Source organism: Coregonus clupeaformis, unplaced genomic scaffold (assembly GCF_020615455.1).
Source record: "Coregonus clupeaformis isolate EN_2021a unplaced genomic scaffold, ASM2061545v1 scaf0403, whole genome shotgun sequence".
Classification (NCBI taxonomy): domain Eukaryota; kingdom Metazoa; phylum Chordata; class Actinopteri; order Salmoniformes; family Salmonidae; genus Coregonus; species Coregonus clupeaformis.
Window position 1 is genome coordinate 293,242 of NW_025533858.1, and position 15,879 is coordinate 309,120.

Here is a 15,879-nt window from a genome sequence, read left to right on the forward strand (position 1 = left end):
AAACCTGGCACCATCCCTACGGTGAAGCATGGTGGGGGCAGCATCATGCTGTGGGGATGTTTTTCAGCGGCAGGGACTGGGAGACTATTCTAGGATCAAGGGAAAGATGAACGGAGAAAAGTACAGAGAGATCCTTGATGAAAACCTGCTCCAGAGCGCTCAGGATCTCAGAATGGGGCGAAGGTTCACCTTCCATCAGGACAATGACCCTAAGCACACAGCCAAGACAACGCAGCAGTGGCTTCGGGACAGGTCTCTGAATGTCCTTGAGTGGCCCAGCCAGAGCCGGACTTGAACCCGATCGAACATCTCTGGAGAGACCTGCAATTAGCTGTGCAGCAACACTCCCCGTACAACCTAACAGAGCTTGAGAGGATCTGTAGAGAAGAATGGGAGAAACTCCCCAAATACAGGTGTGCCAAGCTTGTAGCGTCTTCCCTAAGAAGACGTGAGGCTGTAATCGCTGCCAAACGTGCTTCAACAAAGTACTGAGTAAAAGGTCTGAATACTTATGTAAATGTGATATCAGTTTTTTAAAATATAAATATTCAAAAATGTCTATAAATATGTTTTTGCTTTGTCATTATGTGGTATTGTGTGTAGATTGATGAACAATTTAATCCATTTTGGAATAAGGCTGTTATGTAACAAAATGTGGAAAAAGTCAAGGGGTCTGAATACTTTACGAATGCACTGTATATAATATGAATGTTTTGCTTCATATGATTAGAATTGTTGTCAAGTAATGTAATACGGTATGTTTTTAATCGCAGGTCTGCAGGTGAATGCGTCTTCTGCCACGGTGACAGAAGGAAAGTCAGCGCTACTGACCTGTAGAACCACCTGTACTCTGACTGACAACCCCACCTACATCTGGTACAAGAACGGACAACTCGTAAACAACCAAAATAACTACCTGTTCCTACACCCAGTCAGCGGAGAGGATGCAGGCAGATACTCCTGTACTGCAAAAGGATACGAGAATCTCCACTCTCCTGAAGAGACTCTCACTATCATTTGTGAGTATTTGTAAATAAACTTCACTTGTACTGTGTGTGTGCTCTTACATTTTTTACATTTGAGTCATTTAGCAGATGCTCTTATCCAGAGTGACTTACAGTTAGTGAGTGCATACATTTTCATACTGGCCCCCCGTGGGAATCGAACACACAACCCTGGCGTTGCAAGCGCCATGCTCTACCAACTGAGCTACATGGGGGGCCTTCTTGTATTAACTAGAGTTCTTTAAACCCCTAACATCAGCTCTGAGGACAGTGGAGAATACTACTGTGAAGCTCTCAACATTATAGGGAGAGAGACTTCCAACCATGTCCATATTAATGTTTCATGTAAGTATTGCATGTTATATACATTGATTTGACAGAAGTATTTTCTAACATCATGTATTAATGATCCTGCAGCAGTGTTTCCCTGGGTTCCTGTGGTGGGGGCTGTCCTGACTGCAGGAGCTCTTCTAGTCACCATCTGCTGCACTCTGAAGAGGTCAGCATTTAATTTACATGTATTGTATTTGTAACATATCAACCCCTAAAGGTCAGTAGAGAGCAGAACTCACTCTGTCCCTCTTTACAGGAGATCCACAGGAGGAAGTGATGCCACAGCAGACACAGGTGATTATATCAGTTAAAACTCCACCACCACACATGTTCACATTAATTTACTACATTTCTACACCCTGGTTACACCTCCACCTCCACACCTGGTGACATGAATTTACTACATCACTACACCCTGGTTACACCTCCACCTCCACACCTGGTGACATTAATTTACTACATTTCTACACCCTGGTTACACCTCCACCTCCACACCTGGTGACATGAATTTACTACATCTCTACACCCTGGTTACACCTCCACCTCCACACCTGGTGACATTAATTTACTACATCACTACACATTCTCTTTCTGTATTATCTTATTGTTGTTATCTTGAAATGTATTTCTCCACAGAGTGTCCATCCTGACCCAAACATGAGGACCACATCCCCTGATTACGTCAACCTGGCAGTAAGTCCTTTATAATATATTAATTTATGTATTTTGTTTTATATATAGCTGTAAGATCTTAATTTGATCACCCTGTTAAAGGATAACTTTTAATGTATTTGAAGTTTGAAAGGCTTCTGTCCGTTATTTATAATCCATATACAGTGAGGGAAAAAAGTATTTGATCCCCTGCTGATTTTGTACGTTTGCCCACTGACAACGAAATGATCAGTCTATAATTTTAATGGTAGGTTTATTTGAACAGTGAGAGACAGAATAACAACAAAAAAATCCAGAAAAACGCTGTTATAAATTGATTTGCATTTTAATGAGGGAAATAAGTAGTTGACCCCTCTGCAAAACATGACTTAGTACTTGGTGGCAAAACCCTTGTTGGCAATCACAGAGGTCAGACGTTTCTTGTAGTTGGCCACCAGGTTTGCACACATCTAGGAGGGATTTTGTCCCACTCCTCTTTGCAGATCTTCTCCAAGTCATTAAAGTTTCGAGGCTGACATTTGGCAACTCGAACCTTCAGCTCCCTCCACAGATTTTCTATGGGATTAAGGTCTGAAGACTGGCTAGGCCACTCCAGGACCTTAATGTGCTTCTTCTTGAGCCACTCCTTTGTTGCCTTGGCCGTGTGTTTTGAGTCATTGTCATGCTGGAATACCCATCCACGACCCATTTTCAATGCCCTGGCTGAGGGAAGGAGGTTCTCACCCAAGATTTGACGGTACATGGCCCCGTCCATCGTCCCTTTGATGCGGTGAAGTTGTCCTGTCCCCTTAGCAGAAAAACACCCCCAAAGCTTAATGTTTCCACCTCCATGTTTGACAGTGGGGATGGTGTTCTTGGGGTCATAGGCAGCATTCCTCCTCCTCCAAACACGGCGAGTTGAGTTGATGCCAAAGAGCTCCATTTTGGTCTCATCTGACCACAACACTTTCACCCATTTCTCCTCTGAATCATTCAGATGTTCATTGGCAAACTTCAGACGGGCATGTATATGTGCTTTCTTGAGCAGGGGGACCTTGCGGGCGCTGCAGGATTTCAGTCCTTCACGGCGTAGTGTGTTACCAATTGTTTTCTTGGTGACTATGGTCCCAGCTGCCTTGAGATCATTGACAAGATCCTCCCATGTAGTTCTGGGCTGATTCCTCACCGTTCTCATGATCATTGCAACTCCACGAGGTGAGAACTTGCATGGAGCCCCAGGCCGAGGGAGATTGACAGTTATTTTGTGTTTCTTCCATTTGCGAATAATCACACCAACTGTTGTCACCTTCTCACAAAGCTGCTTGGCGATGGTCTTGTAGCCCAGCCTTGTGTAGGTCTACAATCTTGTCCCTGACATCCTTGGAGAGCTCTTTGGTCTTGGCCATGGTGGAGAGTTTGGGATCTGATTGATTGCTTCTGTGGACAGGTGTCTTTTATACAGGTAACAAACTGAGATTAGGAGCACAACCTTTAAGAGTGTGCTCCTAATCTCAGCTCGTTACCTGTATAAAAGACACCTGGGAGCCAGAAATCTTTCTGATTGAGAGGGGGTCAAATACTTATTTCCCTCATTAAAATGCATATCAATTTATAACATTTTTGACATGTGTTTTTCTGGATTTATTTGTTGTTATTCTGTCTCTCACTGTTCAAATAAACCTACAATTAGAATTATAGACTGATCATTTCTTTGTCAGTGGGCAAACGTACAAAATCAGCAGTGGATCAAATACTTTTTTCCCTCACTGTAATAATCCACATTTCCTGTTGCTGCAGGATTATTTTCCTGCTGTAGCAAACTCTCAAATTAAGATCCTACATCTGTAGTATTGAGTGTTTGTGTATTTCATCTCTCTCTTTCTCTCTTTCTTTACAAAGAGTGTCCATCCTGATCATAACAGTGACACATACACAGCTCTGAACATGAGGACCGGGTCCCCTGATTATGACACGCTGGCAGTAAGGATCTTGTGATTTAGTGTGTGTGTGTCTGTAAACATGTTAGATATAGTGGTGTGTAAAATGTTCATTCCGTGTGTCTTCTTTCAGAGTGTGACGACTCCCCCAGTGATATAGCCATTAAGAGAGACGCTCAGCCCTCCCATTATGAGAACTGGAGAAAACCACCACAGAACCTGGACTAAAGAAAACCACCACTGAACTGGACTGAAGAGAACCACCACAGAACATGGACTGAAGTGCTATGGCACCAAAACCAAAGCTAGGCCTTACACCTCTATTCTCTTAACAATCATATTGCTACCACATCTAGAAGTTTTCCAGACCATGAACTTCAACTTTTGAGTGAATGCTGTATTTGAATGATCTGTCCTTGTTATGATAGTAATCTACAGTATATTGACAGTATATATCAAGATTTTACTTCTGCTCTTTATCATTGGGATTTTGCATTTCTGTATTTTTGATTACACAAAAACTTTTCTCAGCGACTAACATGGATAATATTGATAACAGCATTTAATATTTTTTGCTCTAGGACCGAGTGCTCCTGATATGTTTAATGATTTACTTGGTATTGCTGTCAGTCATTATTGCACAATTGCCTTTTATGAAAATATTATATTACGCAATACCATATTGTTCAGTGTAATAATATTCTATGTTTGATTATCAAATTATTCTCTACTACCTTTTTTAGACACATTGTGGTTCAGGATCAATAAACTACAGTGAGTGTACAAAACATTAGGAACACCTGCTCTTTCCATGTCATAGACTGACCAGGTGAAAGCTATGATCCCTTATTGATGTCACTTGTTAAATCCACTTCAGTCAATGTAGATGAAGGGGAGGAGACAGGTTAAAGACGGATTTTTAAGCCTTGAGACAATTGAGACATGGATTGTGCATGTGTGCCATTCAGAGGGTGAATGTGTAAGACAAAATATTTAAGTGCCTTTGAACGGGGTATGGTAGTAGGTGCCAGGTGCACCGGTTTGTGTCAAGAACTGCAACACTGCTGGGTCTTTCATGCTCAACAGTTTCCCGTGTGTATAAAGAATGGTCCACCACCCAAAGGACATCCAGCCAACTTGACACAACTGTGGTAAGCATTGGAGTCAACATGGGTCAGCATCGCTGTGGAACACTTTCGACACCTTGTAGAGTCCATGCCCTGACGAATTAATGCTGATACAAGGATCCTATATTAGGTACTACTACAGTGCTAGCTAGCTACATATGGTTTTACAGTACTAATCATTTTCGTGAATGTACAGGGTCCATTTTTGACCAAAGACAATCCAGACTAAGAATTGACTAAAGGTCAGATCATAATGAATACTAGTATTATATGGACATAGTTGACCTGATCCTAGATCAGCACTCCCAGGCAACTTTCAGGCATTTTGTTTCCACAACAGCCCTTCCATGGGAGAGCATCCTCACCTGGCGGACAGTGGCCCGTTTCTAAAAGACAGGAAGAGGTCTGCTGGAGCTGCTGGAGTTAACCACACACAGCAATGGTGTTGGTCAGGTGACCCACTCCCTTCTCAGGGTTGGAAAACAAAATAGATTAGTTGAAAGCCACACTGTCAGGTCAGGATTAGATGAACCCCGAACTAATATAGAAAATAATGTATTCCAAACTTCTGAACATGCAACAGCCCCCTTACAATGTCTGGTACTGTCCCCTGAGGCAATATAATCATTCTCTGTTGTAAGTCTTCTGACCATGATAACATTTAATTTAATTGAGAAAGGTCAAGTCAAATGTGAGTGTGCGTGTCTGCCTGCCTCTGTCAGTCAGTTGTTACTCAAAGCATATTCTACCTCGATCAGTAGAGCGTTGCATGGTGATGAACTTGGCTGACTTCTTCCTGGCCTCAGTGATGGTCAGAATCAGGGGGATCTGATAGGTGCTCACCTCTCCTGTAATAGATTGAGGGGAGACCACAATAGAAGTGTTGAATGCAGAATAAAGCATCTCTCGTGGTGATTGGATGTCAAAAAAATCCTTGCCGACAGCTAAGAAGAGTTGCTATTTTTATGCTAGTCCCAGATCTGTATGTCCACTCACCCACATCTACTAATCATAGACCAGGGGGTCAATCTGAAATTATAGAAAGGATGATCAGAGAGAGAGAATTCGTCATCAGAGTAGGAGTGCTGATCTAGGATCAGGTCGACTCTGTCCATATAATACTAGTATTCATTATGATCTGACCTTTGGTACATTCTTTGTTTGGATTGTTGTCTTGGGTCAAAAATGGACCCTGTACATTCATGAAATATGATTAGTAAAGGAGGGCTCTCCTGCTAGCACTGTAGTAGTACCTAATACATAGAGAATACTTGTATCGGCTGTTATAGATTCATTTTATGACGATGAGCACCTACATTTGCTCCAGTATTAAAGTTGCCTTCCAGTGGCCACCACCACTCCTCCAGCCACATCTGGAACTCCAAGAGACAGACAAGAGAGAGAGAGAGAGAGAGAGAGAGAGAGAGAGACACACTGAGTCTGAGAGCTGGGAAAATAGATAAATGTAAAACAAATGTTGCTTATTCATAGGTTGCACCTCAGTCAGCGGGTCGCGTCATGTCATTGTTATGAATATTCTCCAAGCCTCCCTCTGCCGTTGGTGCATAGACATGCACAAAAGTCACGATGGATGGAGGCTAATGACTATTTTGTCTAAGTAACACTATAGTGCCCTAGAAATTTGATGACATTGCTAAAGTAGACAAATGTGTAGTAGGAAACAACTTTGACATCATTATCATGTCGTCAAATGGATGGCAATGTTGTCATTAGCTAACAAGTTCATGAAAAATAGCTAGCAATGCTAACGGCAGCTAGCAAAAATGTGGTGGTATCCCCTCAATCGTAGCTATCTAGCTAACGTTATGCTGCATATCTAAAGTCAATCTGGCGACATCAAAATGACAAAAGGTTTTCTTACTCATTATTTGCCATAACTTTTTTGAAGAAATCAGCACTCATTGACGACGCATTGAGTAGAATGCTCGATCAGTCGGACATGCTTCTCAGACAGGAGCTTGCTTGTTCGTTCTTGTCTGAGAATAGCCATAGCTAGCTACCACAGTGATCCCCTTGAGAGTAGCTAATTTCAGTGCATCATTCATATGGCTTGCTAGCTAGTGTAGGAGCTCCCTAGGTGAGTCCTCTTTACCTTTACTGGACTCAGGCTGAGATATGCTGTCAATGTTCACTTCATGGATCTCCTTTCTTGCCACAGTGTGACTGAAAATAAAATAAGTACATACAACGTTTACCAATTGTGAGGAGACTGTTTACCCTGGATGGAACATGTATGACAGGGCAAAAATCAAGACATATTTCACACAAAAGTAGGATGGATGCATAATGCATACAATTTTTGGTGATAGTGTCGTATATGAAGATTATGACGTTGTTAATGTTTTTAAGTGGAACCGGAGAGGACGTTTATTTTAGTATCAAGAGGGAATGTTTTCGTGTAACGCCACATACAACAGACAGGAAGTGTGTTGTAGACAGGGGATTGGACAGTAGAGGGAGCCACCCACATCTTGGGGAGATTATATATACTGGGGGGAAAACGAAGAAGAGGTTAGAGCGACCATTGCAATCTGGGGCGTCGCTCTCCGGGTGGGCATGACACCTGTAACTCATGCTGAAAGCTTGTGATATGAATAAACTTATGATCAAAGGTTCAGTATGAGCGGACTCCTTTGTTTATCAGCAATAATTGCCAACATTTACTCTATACTACAAATGGCGTCACGAAAAGGGAAGGACTGCATTTACCTCTTTGTTGCATTCATTGCCGCCAAGCTAACTCCTTCTGAAGTCATGGCCAGATAAGGGTGAGTTTTTCCTCACCGCTTTGGGAGTTTGTTAGTTTGGATGCTATTTGAGTGTGGACTGGAGAGATGTACCATTAGGACCGAAGTGTGCTTTGTGTTGCGTTATTGCTGAGAACTGGGGGTCTGGCTAATCATTATAAAATTGTTTGCACTGATAAACAGCGCAAAAGGGGGGAGAGCCTATAGATTGGCTATAGAGATGTGTTGCTTGAATAGGAAGTCAAGAACAATCAGGGGCCAAGATATGTATACAAGTTAGGACATTGCAGGATTTGATAAGCCCTCGGAACAAACGAGGCGACCTCTCGGGTGGGCCATAAATCCTAATAACGCATTCGGTGTGATTAGGTGTGTTCTGGGAACACGGGGTTTTGGAATATACATTCTATTGATGTTACCTCTCAGCTGGTGGTTGACGAAGCATTTGTCTGAAGTAACCTCTCATAAAATATCCAGAACTCACGGCAGCCTAAAGTTAGTAGGAACAAAGAAAAGTAATTTAAGGCGCAATGTCGGGTACATTGTTTTCATGCTACATGGTGCATACAGGCTAATGCTAATGCTAAATGCTAATATGCTGCATGCTAACATGTGACCTTAGAGGTCCACTGCGATGGAATAAAGCCTCTTAAATTATGTTTGTGTGTGTAGAATTTCGGTTCTAGGTTTTGTGAGCGCTGTTAAATGTTGTTTGACTATGAGGGGAAAACGGAGGTACAGCAGGACTGTTAAACTGTCTGTTTGGGTTGGGGAGAGAGCTAAGAATCTCCCTTCCACGGTGAAAAAGTATTTTTGAATGTATCGCGCATGCGTGTGATTTTACTAAACTACAACACGTTTGATTTTACTACACTAGGTTACGACACGGGGGAGTTTACGGCACTAGATTATGACACGTTTGTTTTACGGCACTAAACTACAACACGTTGTTTACTAAAACTACAACAAGGGGGATTTTGGGTAAATGGGTCATACTTCTGTTACACTGCAGGGGGAGACAGAGACACAGACGAGGGAACAAAGAGGAGAGATTTTAACACGAATGGAATCTTCTAGTTGTTACATCGGCTGTTGGTTAAAGATGAAACTGTTTTTGTAACCTATTGAATTGATAAATGAGAGAGATATATGTTGACTGATTAAAATAAATAAAATAAAATGACGGATTAAAATAAAATAAAAATGTTATTGAGCTATCTATATTTATTCCTGAGTTGATTCTTAGAGCGAATGTGAACGAAGGAATATTGAATGCTGGAAATAACTCAGTGATTGCATAAACTGCTAAATTCTTTTTCTGTTTCTATGCTCTTTTGTCATATGAGAGGCGATAGGACGAGAGGAGAGAGAAAGAGAGGAGGGGCTGGCGTGTACGTGACGCGACAGAGGATCGAGTCAAAAGGTTTCTTTGGTGCTGTTCTGTTTACAAAATCTTCCCCTACAGGATATTTGATGTTATGACAATTTCACAGAGGCTTGGCAAAATACTCATTCATTAAAATTTGCATTTTGGAGTTTCTGTGCATCACTTGGGTTTGATTAGGGGTTCTGTTGGAAATCGAGTACTGACATTGTTCTGTAAAATTAAAATAATTGGGTGCTTATAGAGTAAGGGGGTTTATGGGTATTGTAGTGATTGTAGGGTTAGAGGGCTTTGTTTTTAGGATTGCTGTGAAGTTGACTACTTGCATTTACTTTCCTGATGGGTTGTGGTAAGATAGCCACTAATTGATAAATTGGTAAGATAGGATATAGAAATAAAAAATAGATTTTTTATTTTAATTTAAAAGATTTTTGAATAAAAAATTTAATTGAATTTTTTTTTTTTTTGGGTTGTTTGGTTTATATTAATAATTAAAGGGGGGAAGCCATAGGCTATATAGTCTAAAATAAAATAATTCACAATAAAGGAATATAAAAGGGTTGTTACAATGGGGAAAAACGACAGCAAGGCTATGAAGGTAATTACACCTGTTGATATAGTACAAAATAGTAATCCTTTAACTAAAGTATTGCTAGGTTATCCGGCAAATGAAACAAAAGTTGCCCTTCATTCTCAAACAAAAACTGATAAAAGATTCCAGCGATAAGATAAACAAAGGTATAGAGAAAAGTCTAAAGGAAGAGAAGGCGACAGAAAAAACTAATGGCAGAAGTTAGTACACCTTTCTCACACACGGATTCAGCAAAAAGACACCCACCTTATGAGAAGGAAGTAGAGCTTAGGGATGTTTATCCTCAGCTTCCAGTGATCATCCAGGAGGGTGATTATTGCATCAGAGATGAAAATGAACGAATTATAGATAGAGGACAAGCAGAAACGACCAGAAAGATGAATCCAAAACAGAAGTAAGAAAAACCGAGATGTCTGGAAACTAAGAGAAGAATACAGTGAGGCCAAGGAAAAAGGCCACTAGTAAGAAGATGATGGAAGATGATATTTCGAGGACAGAACTTAGAATATAAGCTGTTGAAGAATCCTGACATGTCAACAACAAGAAAGAACAGGACCAAGAAACTCTCAAAAAACTCAATCATACAACTGGTGGAGAAGGAGAAGAGAAGCTTTGGTTATGAAGAATCAGAGTGAACCAAATCAACAATCACTGCTACAGCTTCAACTGAACAAGGCCAACCGCAATTGTACCAGCCACCAAGGGCGGTACCAGTTATTCCATATCCACAGCCAGATTCTGGACAGACACAGAATTGGAGAGGAAGAGGACGAGAAGGCTTAGAAGGAGGAGGAAGATTTCAGCTACACTTACAGCAACTTTCAGAAGAGTGTTATAATTATGGACAGGTTGGTCACTTTACCTGTGAGTGCAATGCGCCAGGAGGAAACAACAGAGGAAATTTCTGAGGAAGATAGAGGAGCAAGTGAAGATCACCTGTTCTCTAGGTGAACCCTTAAAGGATTCTAGAGTGCCTAGAAGATACGAAGGGGGGTGTCAGCTGATAGCACCGATTAGAGAAGAAGAGAAAATATCTAACAATTGAAGTAAAAACAAAGGACTAGGAGAGGTGAATAGTGGAAAAGCTTTTATCTGTGTTGAGCCTAAAGAGGTTAAACATCTCATTATGTAAAATTAACTAATTAGGATAGGGATTTGAGGTAGTAAAACAGCTAATTACTCTTAAGGAACCAATTGAGCTCTGCTATAAAAATCAAAGAGAAATTAAAATAGACATACTAATATTAGAACATATACCTATTGCATTGTTGGGAAGAGAGGCATTGTGTAAATTGAACTGTACAATAAGATGTACACTAGACGGCTGTCTGGTAGAAGATTTTAAAAGAGTGGGGTTTTTGGGAATCATATTTGCTTAAAAAGATAATATCATAGGAAGGATGACAATCTATTAGACTGCCTATTAGACAATCTGTCTGAAAAATAAAGTTAAAAGGGGTGACTGTTATTCTGGGTTACATTCCTACACCAAGAGATTTCAGGCTAGGCTAAAAGATGTTTAGTCGTTTGCCAAGTCTGTGTGTAAAGAAGTCAGAAGCAGGTGGGGACTTCCCAATCACATATTCTAAAAATTAGTGGTAAAGGATTTTGTGAATAAATCAGTGGAAAAAGGTTTTTAAAGGTTAGGAGAAAAGATTAGATTTAAAAAAGTTAGGAGAACTAGGGTTGAAGGAACTCTAAGACAGTAAGCTAAGTTTCAAAGTTAGTAGTAAGAGAGAGAGAACAGTGGTGAAGGACATTTTAGAGTTTAGTGGGAAGATAGATATGGTAGGAGTTTAGATCTGTTAGGAGCAGATGCATTGAGAAAGTATGCGTTGCTGAATGATAAGAGAAGATTGAGGGTGATTGAGTATCTATACTTACAGTTCCCAGCAGGAAGATCAAGGTAATTGTGGGTGTATTTTTTATAATCAAAAGTTTGAAAGTCAGGGATTAGAGGTAGGACTGAGAGTTTAAAAAAAAAGGTGACACTAGTGGTGATAGAGGGAAATACAAGTAAGGAGTTAAAAGTCTTAGGGAAAATAGATGAAGTAACAACAATGACATTAACACTTCAGTATATTAAAACAACAGTGAGAAGCAATTTAACTCTTTCAACATTGATAGTTATTAAAGCCATAAATATATCGCATTTGATTATAAGGGAACCAATAGCTCCAGCACCAATTTTAGGGGGAAAAAGACTGTTATTAGGGTTAGGATGGGGACGTTCCTCCCACATGGAGAGATAATTATGGAGAAGAAGTATTGTTATCAGGACCAGAAGTAGAAGCTGTTGCACCTAGTCAAAGGAGGTATAGTTTGTACAACGATATGAAGTGGAAGAGGGTTATGAGTGATTGTTCATTCATTTTGCGTAATGTTACAGAGAAAGATCAGGGAGAATATATGTGTACTTATCTAGTGCAAGCATTAAAATTTGTTCCGGTTAAGAATTATTGGTTAAAAGGCTATGTAATTCGTAAAGTGACGCTTATAATGGAAGAGTTGAAGTCTGTTGAAGCTTCCACAGTCACCAAAGGAGTTCAGGAGAAGTATATTACAGTAGCCACTCCAACAGTAAATAATACACAGAGGATATTGGTAGCTTTCCCACTAGAAGTAGTCAAGGGTGTAATACATCAACTAAATCAACTACTTTAATGGTGACTTTGGAAGGGATTAATGGAAAGTAAATGGAAAGTGTCTCTGCCAAACCCCTCGCGACAAGCTGAAATCGCCGCTGCAAACACCTTAATGGTGGCGTGCGATCGCTGCTTATCAAACATAGACTGCAGGAAAGAGAGAACACTCTCAACCTGACAGCTCATGGGGTCTACATTCTCTGTGACGCACCACTGTGAAAAAACTTTCCATTTACTGGCATACACCCTGGAAGTGGAACTGGCACGTGAACCCTGTATGGTCCTGATTACTGAATCAGATAACCCACAGCGCTCTAGCCTGTCCCTCTCAGGAGCCAAGCCTTCAGTGGTTGGCCGATTATGGGCAATTGCTCTATCGAGACCCCCGCCTGAGACAACGCGTCCCGTCGATGTGGAATTGGCCAAGGTGGCGCAATCAACATCTGACTCATCTCCGCAAACCATGGAGCCCCTGGGCGATCGGTGGCTATCAATATTATTGACAGCCCTCCTGATCTCACCCTGTCTAACAGTGGGAGAATGCAGGACAGCGGAGGGAATGCAAACAGAAGAACTCTCGGCCACGGGTGGTGCACGAATGCGTCCCTTCCCAGTGGCGGTTAGTCCTGTTCCCTCAGAGAGAACCATAGGGGACAATGCGCGTTCACGCGTGACGCGAATAAATCCACCTCGGCTCTCCCGAACTGTTCCCAAATTTGGAGAACAATGTCCGGATGCAGACGCCACTCGTCGTCTCGAGGACCCCCTCGAGACATGAGGTCTGCTCCTACGTTCAAGTAGCCCGGAATGTGTGCTGCTCTCAATGAGTGAAGGTGCTCGTGAGCCCACAGCCACAATTCCTCTGCCGACCAGTGGAGAGCAGGAGACCTGACTCCTCCCTGGCGATTTATGTGGGCTACTGTGGTCCGGTTGTCTGACCAGACCAACACATCGCGACCACGAAAGGTAGACGCGAAGTGGGTCAGAACCAGTCGAACCGTTTCCAACTCCAAGAGGTTGATGTGGCAACTCGAAAGAGGCCACACACCTCCTATCGCTTGGGTCTGACATGTCCCTCCCCATCCAGTCAGAGAGGCATCTGTAAACACTGGAATGTAGGAGGACACTTTGCCTATCGGGACTCCGTGCGTGAGAATGCGCGGGTCTCTCCAATAGTTCAGATCTTCACTGAGCGAGAGAGGAACCACCACCAACCGATGACGTTGACGCACTGGGTCTAGTCTTAGTTGGGCGAGCCATCGCTGCATCCTGCGCATGCGCAGGAGTCCCAGCGGAACCACGGAATGGGCTGACGACATGAGACCCAAGAGTGACATGACTGACAGCGCCGTTACCGTGTGATTAGGACGACACTTTCTCAGGGATAGCAACAAGGCTACCCTTCGAGGGTCCGAAATTCGAGCCCTCATCATTACAGTGTCTAGCTGTATCCCCAGACAATCTGATGACTGGGCCAGGGCGCGCTCTTTTTCCAATTCACAGCGAACCCCAGACGTGTGAGATGAATCACTGTCTGTGTTGTGTGAGTGATCGCCAGCTCTGCTGACGGGGCGAGAACCAGTAGGTCGTCTAGGTAGGCTAGTAGCCTTATTCCCTGACGACGCAACGGTTCCAATACCACCTCCACACACTTGGAAAACATGCGAGGTGCCAGGGCGTACCCGAATGGCATCCTCGTGTATTCGTACGCCACCCCTTGAAAAGGCGAATCGCAGAAACTTTCTGTGACGCGGCTGCACCGGCACATGAAAGTACGCGTCCTTTAGGTCTATGCTTGTACAAAAGTCTCCTTTCTGGACACATTCCAGTAGACGTTTTGTCGTGAGCATTCGGAAGGGCCGTTTGGTTACGCTCTCGTTGAGAATGCGTAAATCCAATATCGGCCTCATTCCCCCCGTCTTTTTGTGCACCAGGAAGTAGGGCGAATATAGCCCTTTGTTCCTTTGCTCCTGGGAAACTACTGTGACCGCCTCCTTCGCCAAAAGTTACGTAATCTCTGACACCAGAGCGGCCACTTTTTCGGGCGTTTTCATCACCGTCTCCACCACTCCCCTGAATGGGGGCGGTGTCCGATGGAATTGGATGGCATAAACCTTCTGCAACGTCTGGTCTAGCCAGCGTGAGAGGGTACAGCTTCGCCGCCACTCCCAGCAATGCAGAGAAAGCGGGCGAGCGCGAAGCTGTGGTACATTCAGTAGGAAGGACCTGTATTCCTCGATGGCCCTTGCCGCCGCTGTTCCCCAGCACTGAGGTGGTGGAACAGCCCAAGGCGGGCCTCCCGTGAAAGGGAGAGGAAACATCAGCGCGTTCTGAGAGAAACGGGGGCGCCAATACGTTGGTTAAACCCATAACCGTAGTGTTCCGGCCCTCCGTGAACGCAGCGCGGATCTGAACTGCACTGACCGGGGCTATAGCCTGCGACAGAGCACCATCCCCAGAAAGCGATTGCGTCATCATTCCAGAATCTGGCTGTGACTGCAGTTCGCTATGAGAGCCCTTCACTACAGTACTCCTAGGAGTCTGTAATGTGAGGTCTCTATGAGGTAACCCAAGGCGGCGCCTTGATACCTTCTTAACATTCACCTTCTGTGTGTGCTCAGCTCTGCACCCTTGGTGGGCTGAACTACACTCAGCGTGGTGAGCATCAGCGCATTCTGAGAGAAACGGGGGCGCCGATACGTTGGTTACGCCCGTAACCGTAGTATTCCGGCCCTCCGTGAACGCAGCACGGGTCTGAACTGCACTGACCTTAGTCTGAGCCATCCCCGAATAGCGGTTGCGTCATACTGTCATTATCTGACTGAGACTGCAGCCTGCCATGTGAGACACTCCTGAGCGGCACTCAGAGTGGTAAGAGAGAGAGAGTGAGGTAGGGCGAACGCTCTCGGATGTATTATGGAAAAGGGCTCTTTTTTGACAAAGTCAGGTGGAGCCAACTCTTTATTACATATCACATCAACAACAACATTTTCACCCATCCCCTCAACCGAAGGGTGGGGGGGAATAGCGGCCACGTTCCACACTGTCGTTGCGCCGTCTTCTATCCACTCCCCCACGTCCCGTCATGTGCGCCGTCTCTTGTGGCCGTCCTTAGGCTGCCAGGTCGGCGTCTTGACAACCTCCCTTGCCGGCTGCGTCATCGGGGCCACCGTGGCTGCTGGGGGGGCGGGGCCCGCTAGTTCAAAAGCGACGTCCTGTCTGCTTCCTTCATGGTCGTCAATGACAACCAGAGGTGTCGTTCCGCGACCACCGAAGTGGCCATGGACCTCCCCACGCAGACAGCCAAAGCCTGAGTTAGGTGGAGAATAGCGCCAGAAATTCTGGACGCCTCCTCCACCTCCTCCCAGTCCAGGTTGGTCTTACCCGTGGTTAAACGGGACAGAGCGGCCGCTAGGAGGGCAATATTATTAGCTGCTG

General features: G+C 43.6%; 1 long non-coding RNA gene across 1 annotated transcript; it reads right to left on the reverse strand.

Moving 5' to 3' along the window:
* Nucleotides 1-6,025: 6,025 nt before the first annotated feature.
* LOC123484689 lies at nt 6,026-7,243 on the reverse strand. The gene is made up of 3 exons (XR_006658641.1): nt 7,166-7,243; nt 6,369-6,425; nt 6,026-6,081 (listed from the first exon to the last, which is right to left on the reverse strand). It is a non-coding gene; the product is annotated as an uncharacterized LOC123484689 (long non-coding RNA).
* Nucleotides 7,244-15,879: the final 8,636 nt, after the last annotated feature.